This window comes from Pan troglodytes, chromosome 2, assembly GCF_028858775.2.
Source record: "Pan troglodytes isolate AG18354 chromosome 2, NHGRI_mPanTro3-v2.0_pri, whole genome shotgun sequence".
In the NCBI taxonomy this organism is placed as follows: Eukaryota; Metazoa; Chordata; class Mammalia; order Primates; family Hominidae; genus Pan; species Pan troglodytes.
In genome coordinates this window covers 104,514,785-104,533,243 of record NC_086015.1, presented here as the reverse complement: position 1 = coordinate 104,533,243, position 18,459 = coordinate 104,514,785, and the positions used below count along the sequence as shown (strand labels likewise).

At 38.6% G+C, this 18,459-nt stretch overlaps 1 non-coding gene across 1 annotated transcript; it reads right to left on the bottom strand.

Moving 5' to 3' along the window:
- Positions 1-5,468: 5,468 nt before the first annotated feature.
- Positions 5,469-5,572, bottom strand: LOC112208853 (small nucleolar RNA U13). The gene has a single exon (XR_002943405.1). It is a non-coding gene; the product is annotated as a small nucleolar RNA U13 (small nucleolar RNA).
- Between the last annotated feature and the right edge of the window lie 12,887 nt (positions 5,573-18,459).

Sequence of the window (18,459 nt, the reverse complement as noted above, 5' to 3'; positions counted from 1 at the left end):
TTCTTGCCTTTCATGGTAACCCCCAAAGCTTCTTTGTTAATCTGAGTGCAAATCTTTCTTCTATGGGACATAATATATGAGTAGTAAACACAGGTTGCTCTGTGACAGCTGGTATTTTATGGCTAAGCTCAGTTCCAAAATAATTAGATAAAATGTCAGTGGTAAGAAACAGAAATTTATATTTATGCTAATGTGCTAGCTCAAAATTGAAGTAAACATTACTTGACATTTTGGAGACTGTCTTTAGACAAAGACCTGTCAAGGATTGCCTTTCCTATAGGTGATGAAGACTCAGCAGTAGCTGCCTTTTGTGAAAGGAAAATACAAGTTGCATAGCTATGGTTTTATATATCTTTTGCTTTCACCTGTGTTTTGAAACATTGTATGGCTGCTTCTAACTTGTTCCTTTTTAAACCTTCCGATCCATCTCATCATTGGTCAGAGACAATACGGTATAGAAAAAAGGCAAAAAAAGTCTGGGAAGATAGGAATTCAAATCTGGGCTTCTTCATAGACTGTGTCATATTGGGGAAGAAAATTTACCCCTCTGAGCCTCAATGTCCTAATCTTTTAATTGGGAATAATAATAAGTCCTGGCCAGAAGTGTGGCTCATGCTATAATCTCAACACCTTAGGAGGCCAAGGCAGAAGGATTGCTTTAGGCCATGAGTTCAAGACAAGCCTGGGCAACATCATGAGACCCTGTCTCTACAAAAAAATTTTTAAAGAAATTATCCAGGTGTGGTGGTGCATGCAGGTAGTTCTAGCTACTCGGGAGGCTAAGGCAAGAGGATTGCTTGAGCCCAGACTTTTGAGATTGCAGTTAGTTATGGTCATGCCACTGCACTTTAGCCTGGTGATGGAGTGAGACTTCATCTCTGTATTAAAATTAATAGTAAGTCCAACCCCAAAGATATTGAATGAGATAATATTTATGAAAAATTATATCTTAAACTATAAATGCTGTGTTATAATTAGTATTCATTACATCATGAGCAGATCTGGAATCCTAGAAAGCAAGGTCTCTATAAAGCAATGAAATTTATTTAAGGGACAATAAGAATTTGCAAGTGAAGCATTCCTTAACTAGGAATACTCTTCACAGAATTAGAAATATTTTTGTTCAATATAGTGTCCTGTATTTGTTGATGTACTTGGGCATGATCAGGTTTTGCAGATTCCAAGAAGAACAATCTAGATTTGGTGCATTGAGAATGTCTACTACCTAAGGGCCACATTACCAGAGCACACCTCGTTCCCTCAGTCTTGTTTACCATCATTATTTGTTGATGGTATAACCAGTGGGATCCTCTGAGTATACAGCTGATGTTCAGGCTTTGCTTCAGTGTCTTTTTTTTGTTCCCTTTTTTAAAAATTAAATGGATTGAAGAAAAAGTTTGATTCTCATGGGTTGACACCATTTCCTTCTTTTATATATTTGGAGTTCCTTCTCGAATACCATGGGGAATTTGTTATTAGTTTCTGTAGCTGGATTATCTCAGCAGTATCTACACAGTGGCACTAGTTCTACTATCATGAAATTGATCCTTCTCAAGGGAGTTGTGGAAACACCCTTTATAAGGAGGCTCTTCCATTCAGACGAGCCATATGATATAATTGCACACCCAGTTTTGGCCATGTAAACAGAAAGATCTTTATCATCTTGCAGCATGGCTGGGGATCTTAACATTTTGGATATACAGCGTTTTGTGAAAAAATATTGTGGAAGTTATCTTTATTAGTGTAGGTTTACCACGGTTGGAGTGACTTCTATTTTACTTATGGACATTTATGAGTACTGTTACAAATTCCACGTCATGCTGGGCCCAGTCTGCTTCTCCACATTCAAGGTCACTATCTGTCAGGTGAACGGCTGGCTGTGAAAATTCTTGACATCATTTCGGTGACTGTAAAGAGCATACCTCTCTGAAAGTCATCTTTCAGAGAGTCGCCTTTCCTTTCAGATTCCTTTCCTTGCATATGTAAGCAGAACACTGGTATGACTTTGCTCAGTTGGAACAGGGATGGTGTTTCTTAACTGATCTTCAGATATCCTGCAGTTCCTCTGTTCTGATCACCCTGCTGAGAAAAGCACTTTACCAGGCTTTTTGGGTAACATTTATGTTAGGTCCTTCCCCTTTAATTTCTGTGAGGTGTAAAGTTTGTTCGAGCTTTTTCTCGGGTCATTACAAATGTCAAGATTGTTTAGCCAAGTGGCCATGACTGATGAACTCTGGATACAAGATAACCCCTTAACAATATTTTCTAAGAAAGTCTCAGTTTTGCAAAAATTATTGTGAGCAATCCAAACCTAAGTTCACTGCACTGAGGAACAGGGGTAAAAACTGTTAAATCTACAAACAATTCACTGCATACATCACAATAATAAGTAATAAATAGTAACAAGAATCGCTAGGTACTAGGGTGGTTACCATTATATCTTACATTTCCTCACCCATTCTTTTGCTAATTACCAGGAAAGTATATAAAAGTCCTTTTGATCCTCACTGGCCAAAAGTAATGGACTGTATATAGATATATGAACTCCTGTGGGGGTAGACAATATACTAGTTAGGATGTAAATCACATAAAAAATGAACACAAATGACAAATGACAGAAAGAATTAAAAAGTTGTATGGATGAATGCTGCATAGGAAAATATTTTTTTTCCTACCAAAAACCTCATACATGCTAATAGAAAGAGAACGGGCTTTAAGAATATCAGAAAGAAATAACCAATTATTACTGAAGAAGCTGGTCCTGATGGAAAACATGTACTTTCTTGTTTTTGCAGTTTGGGTAGGTTCTGTGTTCTCAGTGCTGCACACACTGTTGGAAACAGAAGGGAAATTGTTGTGAATTTTGTAAAAGTCAGGTTTAGTCATGCCCAGGACTGGGGACTTGAGTGCTCCCTGAGCCTCACATCTTTGGAATATGTGAGAGAACAAAAGAGATTTTGCCAAGATTGGCTTTCCTTTCAGACTTTCCCTTCACTACATTCCAGAACAGGGGAGCACGTGGTGTTGGAACAGACCCACTGTCAGTTTGTTTAGAATCACATGGCAAAACGCTGTGGGTTACCAGGGCAGGCAGTTCATTTGCTACTTCTATTCATCTCCCATCCTGAGTTTTTAGGTAGTTTGGCGAGTTTTGGTTCTGTAAGAACAGGCTTAATTCAATGTATAAAGTATTAAAACATTTTTCCTCCACTGAATGACAGTTAAACCACTTTCTCTGAGTACATAAGCTCCTCCATGGTTATAATTTAGGCAAGTTTGGAAGCTGTCATGGCATTAGGATACTTCTTAGTTACTCATCAAGTATTTATTGAGTGGATGAAGGAACAATAATATTTTGGTAAGTACTTGAGCAAGCATTAAAGATCAATAAATCTGGGGATCTGAAAGATGCCTCAGTTTTATCCAGAGAAGAAGTTAGACACTACAAGAATCAGAGTTAGTAATCATGCAAGCATAGTTTCCTGATAGATGACCAGGTGTCTTTTTAATTTTGAAGATTATAGCTGGAGTGCAATTTTAAGCCTCTTACCACTTTTAGGAACTTCTAGTACAGAAAAAGGAAGATGTCCATAAGGATCTCCATGAGTGTGGACTGAACCACTTCATCAGCTGGAGAACAGGACCGCAGAGAGTATGTGCATCAACTGAAAGAGTCACAGCCTGCGGCCAGGAGGAGACTTCACATGTTGGGGATCAGGAATCGGTCCAAATGTCATAAATTCACAATGTACTTAACACTGTGCAATTAGAATGCTTATTCACCTAGAAAGTCATGCCCGCCAAGTCATATTTCTAGCATAACCACAAGAATTCGAAAGCTTCCTGGATTGAATATTAGCTGGGCCCTTTCCTGGAGGAATTGTCACACAGATAGAGAAGCAGCCAGGAGTCCACATTAGCCCTGAGCCCTGAGCATCTTCTTTCTTCAACAAATATTTATTGAATGCTTGCTGTATGCCAGGCACTGGGCAAGATGCACAGGGGACAAAGATGGATGAAGCATAGTCTGACCTTGAGGAGCTCACCAACTAGGTGGGAGACAGACATGTTCATAACTACTGATGAGAAAGTGTGATAAATTCTGTAATACTGGTTGAACAAAGTGCTGTGAGCACAGGGGAGGGAGAGTGAAGCACTAGTTAACAACAGTGAAGAATTTTTGAGTTGAGAGGGTTTTTACAGGTTACCTAGTTCTTCTACCCAATGCTGGGATACTTACCACAGCATCCCTGGCTGATGGTCATTTAGTCTGCTAAATTTCCTTCTAGAAGTGGCTCAATGCATTTTCAGGCGTCTCTATTAAATTAACTGATGCAAACGGTTATCTGAACATTTGTCAGGCATTGTTCTGAGTCTGCCACATCTATCATCTCATTTAGTCCTTACCTAAGGATGGGTACTTCTAATATTGCTTTTTTTCTAATGAACAACTAGTTTGCCAAGTTTACATATCCAACAATGGCTGGAACCAAGTCTTAATTCCACAGTCTGACTTCAAAGCTGTGTTCTTAACCTTCCTGATACACTCATGTGTTTCTATTCTGCCATTTGCTGAGAAAAAGAGGAAGTTAAATTTCTCTCTTTTTTGACAGCTCTTCAAATATTTCCAGAGATCATTCGTGTGTCTGTGTCACCCTTACCTGTGACATCCAACTCTTCCCTAGTCATTCACTCTAAGTTCTTTCAAATCTTCCCCAAAAGACATGTTTTTCAGACCCTTTACCATCCTAGCCATCTCTGAAGCCTCCCGTTTGTTGATGAGTCTCTTAGATGTCTACAGAATCAATACAGCATTTCAGAAGTGGTCTGTCTACCACTGAATAAAATGGATGTCGCATCTCTTTACCTGGAAAGTATTCATTTTTAGTGGCAGCCACATCACATTCTTGACTTTCAATTTGCTGTCAAGAAAGCTCATAGGTCTATTTTCCCCGCTAATTTTTTTGTCCTTAACTAAATTTATACATTATTTGCAGGATTTTTGGGAACATGCTCAATTCACCTTATTCTGAAAGGCATGTTCCTAATACCATTTTAGAAAGATTGCTTAAGCCTTAATTAGAGATTCCTTTGGTGATATTAGTCATATTAATATTCATTTGGGACCTGTGTAAATATTTTAGTGATAGTTAAGATTTAAAAACTTGAATATCCAGTCTTATAAAAGTTACAAGTCCTATCCTAACTACCACTGCAAAAGCTTAGATAATTTAGAAGATCGTTAGATTTTCAAGGTGAACCAGATTTTAAATATAAATCCTAGGTATTTGATAGTATTGCAAAATTATTCTTGTAAAGTTACTTGAAGCATTGGTACTGATTAAGTTATTAAAAAGAAAAAATGAAGATACTTCAAGCTAAGTATACTTAAGCATAAAATATATATTACGGAAACAAAAAGAGCCACTGAATGATGAGAGGATAATTATTTTACTTTATTATTTTCATGTCAGGTGGGTAATGTGCTGACATTGTAACAAGGTTTGAGGGAAGCACATTTCACACATGCATATAAAAACCCAACCATTATGCTTATAAACTACAAAAGAATTGAGAATTGTTTTTTACACTGATTGAAGTTTGAGGAATACGGTTTGTTTTTCTAGGGCTTTCCCTGCTGGAAATGATCACCCTGCATAATGGCTATATTTTAAGTCAAATGTTATGCTCCACATTAGCAAGTTATTCATTTAATCAGGCATGGAAAACCCATCTTTCTGGGCCATATTTTTATGCTTAGGTTTAATAGTTTGCAGAATGACCTCAATAAGTTGTTTAAATCTGTATTTGGAAAGGAGTCCTCAATCAGAATTCTCAAAGAACAGCTCTTGCTCAGGTTTCTCTCTGCACTTCTTCGTTATAATTATCTGTATGTAGATCTGTCGTTCTCCAATTGGGTCCCTGGACCAGCAGCATCAGCATTGTCTGGGTCCATTCCCGAAGTGCACATCTCAGATGTCCCCCAGACCTGCTGCATCAGAAGCTAGGGGGATGGGGTCAAACACTGTGTATTTTAATATGTCTTCCATGTAATTCTGATGCTTGCTAAGTTTGAGAACCAAAGAGCTACATTGTATCAAACTTTTAAAAATTATTCAATTATGTTGGGCCAAATTCTGGTAGAACAGTATGAGGAGAAGTCTCTACTTCTACTGTGATTACAGGTGGTCAGAGAACTTGGTCATGTGCCTGGCAGAGAAACCTCACTGCTGTGTTTCCCCACTCATATAAAAGAATGAATTGTTTGCTCTTTCTTCAGGAAATCAAACTAGGTATCCTGGAGTGCCTGGCCCTAAAACTGATAGAACAGCGCTTATCTCAGCAGTCCAATCAAATTCTGCACCCTAATATAGAAAGAAATACCCTTAAGAAAAGATTCTTAAAGATAAGAAGATTCTCACTCTTTGAAAGTCTGCATGAAATAACTTAGCAACATAAATTTTAGCCAGAAGGAGCTTAGATAATTTCTTTAGTTTTATTGCTGTCAAAAGGAATATTCTGCTCAAATAGATAAGACTTTTTTTCTGATCTTAAAAGCCTCTAAAGACGGTCGCAATCACTTGTAATCACTTTGTTACTAAACTTAAAGTTTAATAGCTGTAAATGTCAGAAAATGCATTTTTTACATTTCCTATGTTATTTGCTGTGTTAGGGTCACATGGCAACTCAAGTATTGCCTAAAACCGTTTTTCATAGTTGACAGTTTGGACACTTCAGTTGCCAAATTCTGTTGTGCTTTGAAGCAGATGATAACCCTCTAGGGCTTGTGAAAACACAGCTTTGGAGAAGATAACCCTCTAGGGCTTGTGAAGGGGGGACAAATCTGACTTTGCCCGAATCAATACCGACTCTTCTCACCCCAACCCAAATCTCTTTAGTCTGAATACTGGAGGAGGGGAAATCCTTAGAGTTGAGCCATTAGCCTGTGTGTGTGTGTGTGTTTGTGTTCGTGTGTGTGGTGGGGGATATGTGTAAGGGGGGGTGCTTTCTCTCTAAAGCTAATGGGAGATACAGGGCATGCACACATTCATACATTCATGACATGGAGTAAAATAAGTAAAGTGAAATTATTTTATGTTTTACCTACTGTCTCAAGCCTGTTCAACAAACCAGTTAAAAAGACTCAAACTTTTAAAGTGCAGGTACAACATCAAATGATACTCAAATGGATTTTTAAGAATAGAATTATCACTGTATTACTTAAGGATTACTCTTGTCTTAAATATCATAGGCACTTTCAACTCAATAATTATTCCTTGTGATTTATATGTGTAAGCTATGGCAAATGGTAAAATAATAGTACACTTCTATAATGATTGGTTAAGATTTATTGTTTTGTTATCAGGGAGTTTCTGAGAACATTTTCTTCCTTTCCTATTTTTAGCTGTGATGATACTTCAGATATTATAAAATGTAGAGTTCACTTTCTGGGGTAGGGTTGAGTCAAGCTGATCATTCTCACTCTGGAGAGCTCTGTTAGAAAATCATTCCTTTCGGACGTGAAGGACCTCTTCAAGGAGAACTACAAACTGCTGCTCAATGAAATAAAAGAGGATACAAACAAATGGAAGAACATTCCATGCTCATGGGTAGGAAGAATCAATATCATGAAAATGGCCATACTGCCCAAGGTAATTTATAGATTCAATGCCATCCCCATCAAGCTACCAATGACTTTCTTCACAGAACTGGAAAAAACTACTTTAAAGTTCATATGGAACCAAAAAAGAGCCTGCATCACCAAGTCAATCCTAAGCCAAAAGAACAAAGCTGGAGGCATCATGCTACCTGACTTCAAACTATACTACAAGGCTACAGTAACCAAAACAGCATGGTACTGGTACCAAAACAGAGATATAGATCAATGGAACAGAACAGAGCCCTCAGAAATAATGCCACATATCTACAACTATCTGATCTTTGACAAACCTGAGAAAAACAAGCAATGGGGAAGGGATTCCCTATTTAATAAATGGTGCTGGGAAAACTGGCTAGCCATATGTAGAAAGCTGAAACTGGATCCCTTCCTTACACCTTATACAAAAATTAATTCAAGGTGGATTAAAGACTTAAACGTTAGACCTAAAACCATAAAAACCCTAGAAGAAAACCTAGGCAATACCATTCAGGACATAGGCATGGGCAAGAACTTCATGTCTAAAACACCAAAAGCAATGGCAACAAAAGCCAAAATTGAGAAATGGGATCTAATTAAACTAAAGAGCTTCTGCACAGCAAAAGAAACTACCATCAGAGTGAACAGGCAACCTACAACATGGGAGAAAATTTTCGCAACCTACTCATCTGACAAAGGGCTAATATCCAGAATCTACAATGAACTCAAACAAATTTACAAGAAAAAAATAACCCCATCAAAAAGTGGGCAAAGGATATGAACAGACACTTATCAAAAGACATTTATGCAGCCAAAAGACACATGAAAAAATGCTCATCATCACTGGCCATCAGAGAAATGCAAATCAAAACCACAATGAGATACCATCTCACACCAGTTAGAATGGCAATCATTAAAAAGTCAGGAAACAACAGGTGCTGGAGAGGATGTGGAGAAATAGGAACACTTTTACACTGTTGGTGGGACTGTAAACTAGTTCAACCATTGTGGAAGTCAGTGTGGCGATTCTTCAGGGATCTAGAACTAGAAATATCATTTGACCCAGCCATATACTGGGTATATACCCAAAGGACTATAAATCATGCTGCTATAAAGACACATGCACACGTATGTTTATTGTGGCACTATTCACAATAGCAAAGACTTGGAACCAACCCAAATGTCCAACAATGATAGACTGGATTAAGAAAATGTGGCACATATACACCATGGAATACTATGCAGCCATAAAAAATGATGAGTTCATGTCCTTTGTAGGGACATGGATGAAATTGGAAATCATCATTCTCAGTAAACTATCGCAAGGACAAAAAACCAAACACCACATGTTCTCACTCATAGATGGGAATTGAACAATGAGAACACATGGACACAGGAAGGGGAACATCACACTCTGGGGACTGTTGTGGGGTGGGGGGAGGGGAGAGGGGTGGGGGGAGGCGGGAGATTAGGTATATCTCCTAATGCTAAATGACGAGTTAGTGGGTGCAGCACACCAGCATGGCACATGTATACATATGTAACCAACCTGCACATTGTGCACATGTACCCTAAAACTTAAAGTATAATAATAATAATAATAATAATAATAAAAGAAAACCATTCCTTTCACTGAGCTGAGGCAGCTCTCCTTGTACACTGTTTCCAGGACAATAAGAGACTGTCATTATGAGAGGCTCATGATGAGTCTATGACTCTCTGTAGAGATAAGGAAAAGAAGAAAATATTTTATCCATTTCACAGCCAAGAACAGACACAGACACAAGCACCATAACAGAGGGGACAGGATTCAAATTATTGAGTAGGGATTTTGATTTTCATACTCAAAGCAGACCAGAGTTTCCATATTAGTGTCTCCTAAAGACATTTTATTTGTTTTGCTGAATTGAAAGAAAGACAAAATGTGTTCTCTCGACCCATGCCATCCAGTAGAAATATAATGTGAGCCATATACATACTTTTAAATGTTCTAGTAACCACATTAAAAAGGTAAACAGAAAAAAGTGAAATTAATTTTAATAAAATATTTGTCTTAGTGGATACAAGCTATTATGATTTCACAATGTAATCATTATAAGGAATTAATGATATTCTACATCCTTTTTTTGTATTAAGTTTTCAAAAATCACAACACACCTCAGTTTGGACTAGCCACATATCAAGTGCTCAATAGTCACAGGTGGATAGTGACGACCTATTGAACAGCACAACTCTGGAATCTCCTTTTCCAACACTTCCCTACTGCTTCAACTTCCCTTCCCCATCCAAAATACAAAGTGTCTTTGCAGACATTGAGTTCCTGTCTCCGGAAGTGTCTGAGCAGAGGGTGGGTGACTACCGTTTGGTGGTAATATTGTGGAACTCTGAATAAAGAGCGTCAGTGGAAGTTTGGACAACGAAAGTGTTAAAATCCTTTCTAATCCCTAAGTTTTGTGATGCTGTGATACTGAGAAAGGAGACATGAAATTGTGGGTTTGGAAAGAACTTCTTTCCATATTAGATGTGCTATTTCCTGCCATTATCTCTTGATTTGTAATTCACTTCTTTGCTACTTCTAGTATGAATGCAATGATTACTTATAGGGTGCTATATAGCCTATAAACCACTCTCATAAACACTAGTGATTCATTCAATTATTTCCTCACTCACTTAGTAAAAGCATATTAGTCCCTGCAATGTATTAGTCTCTGTTCCAGGAGCTGGAATGTATTAACCACAGCGGGTAAGATAGGCACAGCCCCTGGGCCCATAAAAGATTCAAGCTCATTTGTTCCTACTCTTCCTTATCTCTGGTTTTTGGAACCTCTCCACCCAAGTTTGGCTTGAGCCACCAGGAGCCATACACTGACTGATATGAAAATAGTGGTCTGACTAGTCTCCTGGTGTAGAATGTCAACCCATTCCTGAAGCGCAGTTTTCAGTGACAAGAAAACTGAAGATGGGGTTCTCAGCTTCTCTGGTGTGATTAAGGCACTAGAAAAAAAAAAACAGCACTGAGGAGAAGTAAAATCTGCTGATGTTCAGCTACATGCACGAGTTGAAATTGTCATTTGCATTAAAATTCCCTTTGCTGTCAGCTGCCACATGGATGCTTAATCTCCTTTGACTCTCTGCTACACCTTTTTGTGCCTTATCTGAAAGTTCTGGAAGAATTAAAGCTTCTTCTGAGCCGTGTTTATTAGTTATGATGCTCCTGCTTTAGAGAAAAAAAAATAATGGAAACTTCAGTTGTCAGAAAAACTGATGCTTGGGCCTGATAGAAAAAAAAACGAGGATTTATGATGAAGGAAAATCATTCATAGAAATATTTCAAGGATTCAATTATGATTTTGTTTAGTAAGTTTGAAAATACTCTATCTCACTCATTTAGTTCTTTAGTGTCCAAAACATTTTGGGAACTCAGTTGCTGAATTCTACAGTATTCAACTTCTCTCGAATGTCTTCTACCACCAGAGAGCAGCAGAGATTTATAGGTAGTTAATGAGTCCCCTAGATACCAATAAACAAGGAAGCTTGGACACTTGATTTGATCTCATTAAGTAAATAGCTAGTAAGTAAAAGAGGCAGCTGATTAACTACCAGAATGTTCACCCGTTAGCCTGTCTCCCTACCCTTTCACCCTTTCTCTCTCTGGGATGTGCGTATATGTGATTTTAATGATTTACGACATGGGTTGGGAAGGGTTTTCTAACTTTGCTAGGAGCTTTGGGGATGGGCCAAAATGTACCTTGTTCTTCCACACTCACTCACGCCATAGCCTGAGTAATACAGGAAGGAAGTGAATCAAAAGTCTGAGAAAGTACAGTTCTTTCTCTCTAGACCAGGCATCATCAAACTGCTGCCCACAGGCCAAATCTAGTTTGCCACCTGTTTTTACAAATTAAGTTTTATTTCAACACAACCACACCGATTTGCTTATGTTTTGCCTATGGCTGCTCTTATGCTACAATGGCAGAATTAAGTAGTTGAGACCATATGCAACCATATGGCCTGAAAAGCCTAAATTATGTATTGTCTTGTCCTTCACAGGAAAAGTTTGCTAACCCCTGCTCGATGCTGTATCAGTATTTAAATTATGGAATATATAGGAAAGCAGAAAGAGTCTCGGACTGGGAGGACTTTAACAACTATAGTACCAGTCCTGGTCCTGCGGGTTGGTAGTAATGTGTCCTTGGGCAAGTTCTTTAATGTTTTGAGCCCTAGGTGGCCTCATCTGTAAATGGGGGCTGGGGACTCAGGGTGTAGTTTGAACTTGGTAGTATCCAAGATCCTTTCCAGATTGAAAGTTCTATGAGGATTTTTAAAATTACTCTTGCTTTTTTATAGTTTTAAATTACTCTTGGCGTTTTTATAGTTTATGTGGAATTGCAATCCCCAGTGTTGGATGTGGGGCCTGGTGGGAGGGGATTGGCTCATGGGAGTGGTTTCTGATGGTTTAGCAGCATCCCCTTAGTGCCGTCTGGTGATAGAGTTCTCACGAGATCTGGTTGTTTGGTGTACTATCTCCCGCTTCACTCTCTTTCTTCTGCTCTGACCGTGCAAGATGTGTTGCCTTCCTCTTCGCTTTCTGCCACGATTGTAAGTTTCCTGAGGCCTCCCCAGCCATGCTTCCTGTACAGCCTGCAGAACTGTGAGTCAATTAAACCTCTTTTCTTTATAAATTACCCAGTCTCGGGTAGTTCCTTATAGGTGTGAGAATAGACTGATACAGCATCTGACAAAGCATCTATAAGGAACTTAGACAAATTTACAAGAAAAAAAAAGCACCATAAAAAGTAGGCAAAGGACATGAAAAGACACTTTTCAAAAGAAGATAGACATGCGGCAAATAATCATGTAAAAAACGCTCAACATCACTGATCATTAAAGAAATGCAAATCAAAACCTCAATGAGATACCATCTCACACCGGTCAGATGGCTATTATTAAAAAGTCAAAAGATAACAGATGCTGGTGAGATTGTTGAGAAAAAGGAATGCTTATACACTGTTGGTGAGAGTATAAATTAGTCCAACCATTGTGGAAGACAGTATGGCAATTCCTCAAAGACCTGAAGACAGAGATACCATTCGACCCAGCAATCTCATTACTGGATATATACCCAAAGGAATATAAATTATTCTATTATGAAGACACATACACAAGTATGTTCATTGCAGTACCATTCATCATAGCGAATACATGGAATCAACCTCAATGCCCATCTGTGATAACTGGATAAGGAAAATGTGGTTTTATACCACATGTTCTCACTTATAAATAGGAGCTAAATAATGAGAACACATGGACACACAGAGCAGAACAAAACACCATGGGCCCTTTCGGAGGGTGGAGGGTGGAAGGAGTGAGAGGATCAGGAAAAATCACTAATGGGTACTAGGCTTAATACCTGGGTAATGAAATAATCTGCACAACAACCCCACTTGACACAAATTTACCTATGGAAGAAACCTGCCCATGCACCCATGAACCTAAAATAAAAGTTAAAAAAATTATACACATTTCAGAAGTGTACTCATCAAATAGTGAAGATTAATATCACATTCCTCAGGAGATGACACACAACTGGAGGTATTCGTGTTACATCATGTGGCAGATACAGTGCAGTCCTATCCCCAGAGAATTGACTTTTATGGAATTTGGCCTCAGTATAGAATATATTGCTGACATATGCTATATGTTATTTCATGCTTGTTATTATATGTAACGCAATGCATTGTTGCAATTAAGCCTACAAGTTTATGCCTATGAGGATTTGAGACAAAGTAAAACTTTTACCTCTAGGTACTTAGACGTAAAACGTGTCACTGATGTTAGGAAAGATGACAGGACAAAGGCCCTGGGGTCTTGGGCTGTGGAAAAAGTGGAGCCTATAGCTTTTCAAAAAGTAACTACCTTCATGATCATTTATATAGGACCAAATTTAATGAGCTCCTTATAGTGAATGATGATTATGTCCTCTGTTTTCTCTATAAAAGTAAGAAGTGGGGTAATTTTCAAATGTTTTCAACTTGCATATTTATTATTCAAACTAAAATATTCCTCTTTTTCTTTTTGCCTAGAGTATTCTAGACATTCTTTCTCTTTGAGCTCCCAGCCCATTGTTCATAGTCTCACATGTAGCAAGGATGTATGGAGGATAACATAAGCTTTCTGAGTTTACAGATTTTATCATTAGGTAGAACAAAATCCAATGCCTTGGTGCTGTTTCTCTCACAGTGTACTTGTGCCCCAAGGGGAACATCAAGCCTCAGGATAAACATGTCTTCTCTTGTGGGAGGATCAACTTTACTGCAGTGTATGAGATGTAATATAATTTTTATATTAAAACACACCCAGATTTATTATAGAATATGTAATCTGAATTATTTTTAAACACAGAACACTACTGTGCATGGCTATTTTTTATGCAAGATGTGAGCAATGTAATATTTAAAGTACAATCTCTGGACTCAGGTGAACCACAAAAACTTCACTTGGCTTTCGGCAAATTTTCAAATCCTTTTATCCCTCAGTTTCTTCTTCTATAAAGTGGAGCTGATGTTAATATGTAACTTATAGAGTTGACGTGAGCATTAAAGGTAGTTAATGTTTACTATGTTTAGCACATAGTAAACACACAAATGATGCTGCTGGTAGCAATATACTCAGAACCTTGAAGGTAAAAATGGATGCTCCTGGGTCACTAGGGGTGGAGATGCTTGCACAGCACTGCTCTGGAGAAATTAAGTCCTACTTCTGCCCTCTCCTTTCTGGGTCAGGGTATTCAGAACATGCTGAGGAACTGGCCCAAAGCACAACTGTGATGGAGCAATTGTTACGCTTGACCTCAGAGCCAGTGGTGCTTGCTGGATGGTGTATAGTCTTTGGATCACTAGGAGTAAAACATCACCAGGAGAGAAACAGATGGGAAGGCTGGATTGGCCAGTGAGTGGGCAAGGATGAAGAACCACAGATTTTAACTTAAGGGTTTGCAAGTGACCCAGCTTCCCCAAGAGCAGTGTCAGGGCCCGAGGTTAAATATTAGATCAGAATGAGAACTAGAAGGTACTAATGCTATCATTCTCTCCTGTGGCCAAGACTGACCTTACTAATGCATTACCACACTTTTTCAAGCAGAGCGCAGGTAAGGCTTCAGAATCTTCCTCAATTTGTTGATCCAGGCAGACACTACTAAATGATTATCACTTGAGAAGATTTTTTTTTCTGGGTAGCTCTTGAGAAATTCCAGGAGCTTTGGACACTATTATATATATGTAAGAAAAGCTAGCAACAGAAGTGGCTTCAAAGACTCACTTGCTTGGAGAAACCTTCTGTGATTCATGATATTTTAGTTTCTATTTCCTACAAACAACTGTTTTAATCCAGCTTTCAGGACAAAAAACAGTAAGATAAAACTAATGACAGAAGCTTGAATAACATATACCAAAATCCTAACTTTCCTGATGTATTTTAAGAAGAGTTTGTTAATTAAAATGAGTGGGTGTCATGTTGGAATTTTATCATAAGGGGTTTTGCATAAACTCCTGCCTGATTCTGCCTAGACTAGTTGGTGTTTTCCATTCTCAGATGGGAGGTGTATGTGTAGGTTATACCAATGCACAGGCTATACTAATGCACAGGCACTCAGGCCAGTGCCAACCGAGGCTCAAGGGAGGGAAGTTAGGTTACAAGGAAGAAGGGTAAAGACTATGTGTTGTGGTCAGTGGACGAAGCACAGACATGAAGTTGTTTTACTTTTTGCCAGTCATTACCACTAGCTTCATTAAGTTGGATCTCCCTTCTCCACTATGTAGCAAAGAATTTGACTTTCTGGAGGCTAAGCCTGAGGATTGCTTGAGTTCAGGAGTTTGAGGTTACAGCGAGTTACGAGCTGTCACTGCCACTTCAGCCTGCGTGACAGAGCGTGATTCAGTCTCAATAGTAATAATAATAATAATAATAATAATAATAATGTAATAAAACTAACCTAAAGAGAGATATGATCTTTGCACTGATTCCTGGGAGGAATTCTCTGAGTCCCCGAAATGTCCTGCTGCTAAAAATGTCTTTGTTTACCTGGGGGCCTTGGTCCACACTGGATAGTCTAACAGTGTGATTAAGGTGGGGGCTTTTGGTCGTGTGTTACTGGTTATGTGAGCAGTTATCTTGTATACATTAGAGCCTCAATAAAGACTCTGGACACCGAGGCTGGGGTGAGCTTCCATGGTTGGCAGTACTCAGTGTGCATCGTCCCATTTTGTTGCTGGGCAAGTTAATGCTGTCTGCGACTGCACTGGGAGAGGACAGCTGGAAGCTGCATGAGTGGAACTTTCCTGGACTCTGTCCCGTGCCTCTCTTCTCTTGGCTGATTTTAATCTGTATCATGTCACTGTAATAAACCATAACATGTGTATGACAGATTTCAGTGTGTTCTGTGAGTCCTAGCAAGTTACCAAATCTGAGGGTGGTCTTGGGAACCCTTGAACTTACAATTGATGCCAGAAATGAGGGTGGTCTTGGGGACTATTCCTTAACTTTCCACCCACTTAAAGCAGATTCCTTATGATATCATGGATGGATTCAGTAGCTTTCCAGATCCTTTGGTTAGTGAGGATCTATTGAATTTAAAGTTCCAATTTTAAAGTTTCAGTCGTTTTCATTACCAACCAGATTTGTAGCTAGAGGGACTTGATGTGGGAGGAGTAGGTCTTGGTCTTCTCTTTCAGTCTTGTGCCCCCCTCACTGTGGGAGTATGTGATCTTCCTCTGGAATTCTCCCTCTTCTTCTAAGTCTCTAGCTTCTCATTTGGTTTGAGCCTTGATAAGAGAGAGGAAAAGAGACAAATGTTGCACTTTATTGGTTGTCCTTGCTTTTTTAGCTAACCCTGAACAGCTAACTGATGCCCTCTGTGTGGTAAGTGTCAAAAGTGCTGGTGCTCTCATGGGACATGTGATGGGCTCTCCCAGGGTTTGAAGGGTCCTGACTGTACCTCTTTACCTCCTCCGAACCTCATCTCAGCTGCCTTAGTGCTGGGACCTCCTCTCCCTGGGAAGAGGGCATTGAAAAGATTATTCGGATTGCATTTTTCAGGGTCACTTGACACCATTATTAGGGTTACTGTGGCTGAGCTCGTCCTTGTTACCTCTTTAGTTCTGTTCCCTGCTCTGGTGGCCAAAGGGTAGACTAGTGGTACTTGGTCTCAGGTCAGCTTCACAGTCTTAAAAATTATTGAAGGCTTTGAAGAGCTTTTGTTTATGTGAGTTATAGCTATCAATATTTACCATATTAGAAATTAAAACTGAGAAATTAAAAAAAACTTTATTTACTCCTTTAGAATAATAATAAATGCATTATGTGTTAACATAATTAATTTCTTAAATAAAAAATAACTAGATTTCCTCAAACAAAGTGAGAGAGAAGAGTGGCATTGTTTTTCATTTTGCAAAGATCTTTAATGTTTGACTTACAAAATGATAGCTGGATTCTTACTTTATTCTGCATTCAATTTGTTATGATTTTAAAAATTAAGGTATCCAGACTAAATCTGGCCTGACACAGATAGACAGTTGGAAAAGGAATTGTATTTTTATAGCCTTTTCAGATAATTGTGAGTAGTCTTTCGAAATACTACATCAAAATTTAACAAGTGGTAGTTTCTTTAAGGTTGATTGCGATGTGGAGTCTAAAACCATATCATGAACTTTTCCTACTCTATTACATTTTAACCCATTGGTCCATCTTCCATGCTGAGTAATCTCTTACCCATGCATGATTTTGTAACATCATGCAGTGGTCATTTGAAAAATATTGGTTTACTTAGCTACTCAGATCCTCCAAATGTGGACACATTTCATTATTTAATGTCTAAAAGAAATCACACTACTAATCTCATTAGAAGTCTAAGCATTGGGAGGCTGTCAAGTTCACTGTGGTGGACACAAGTTTTCTAATATTCTAATTTTAGTTTGAAAATTTGAGTTTTATCTTTGGTAACAAATACTATAAGTGGTTTTACTGGCCAGGTGTGGAGTCTCATGCCTGTAATCCCAGCACTTTGGGAGGCTGAGGCAAGCAGATCTGTTGAGTCTAAGAGTTCAAGATAAGCCTGGGCTACATGAAGAAACCACATCTCTGAAAAAAAAAATTATCCAGGCATGATGGCACATGCCTGTAGTCCCAGCTACTTGGGAGGCTGAGGTTGGAGGATCATTTGAGCCCAGGTGGTGGAGATTGCAGTGAGCTGAGATCAGACCACTGCACTCCAGCTTGGGTGACAGAGTGAGACCCTGTATCAAAAAAAAAAAAAAAAAAAAAAAAAAAAAAAAAAAAAAAAAGTGGTTTTCCTAAAAGTTACAGGTTTACTTTGTTTATTTTGAGAAAATGCCAAATACCCAGGCCTGAATAACCAGTTTGTCTGTTATTCATTCTTTCATGTGAAAGTGGTGATAGTGGTAAGCAGAATAATGACTGTTTTAATCTAGAACCTGTTAATATGTTTGCTTACATGGCAAAAAAATTTGGTTAACGATCTTAAGATAGGAAGATTATCCTGAATTACCTGGTTTAGCCCACTGCAGTCAACAGGGTCCTTATGAGTCAAAGAGAACAGTAGGAGATTTAAAGATGCTATGAGTCTGGCTTTGAAGATAAAGGAAGGGGCCATGAACCAAGGAATGTAGGTGGCCTTTAGAAGACGAAAAATGCAAGAAAATTGATTCCCCCCTGAATCTCTAGAAGAAACACAGTCCTGCTGACACCTTGATTTTAGCCCAGTGAGACCCAATGTTGGATTTCTTACCTCCAGAAGTGTAAGGTAATAA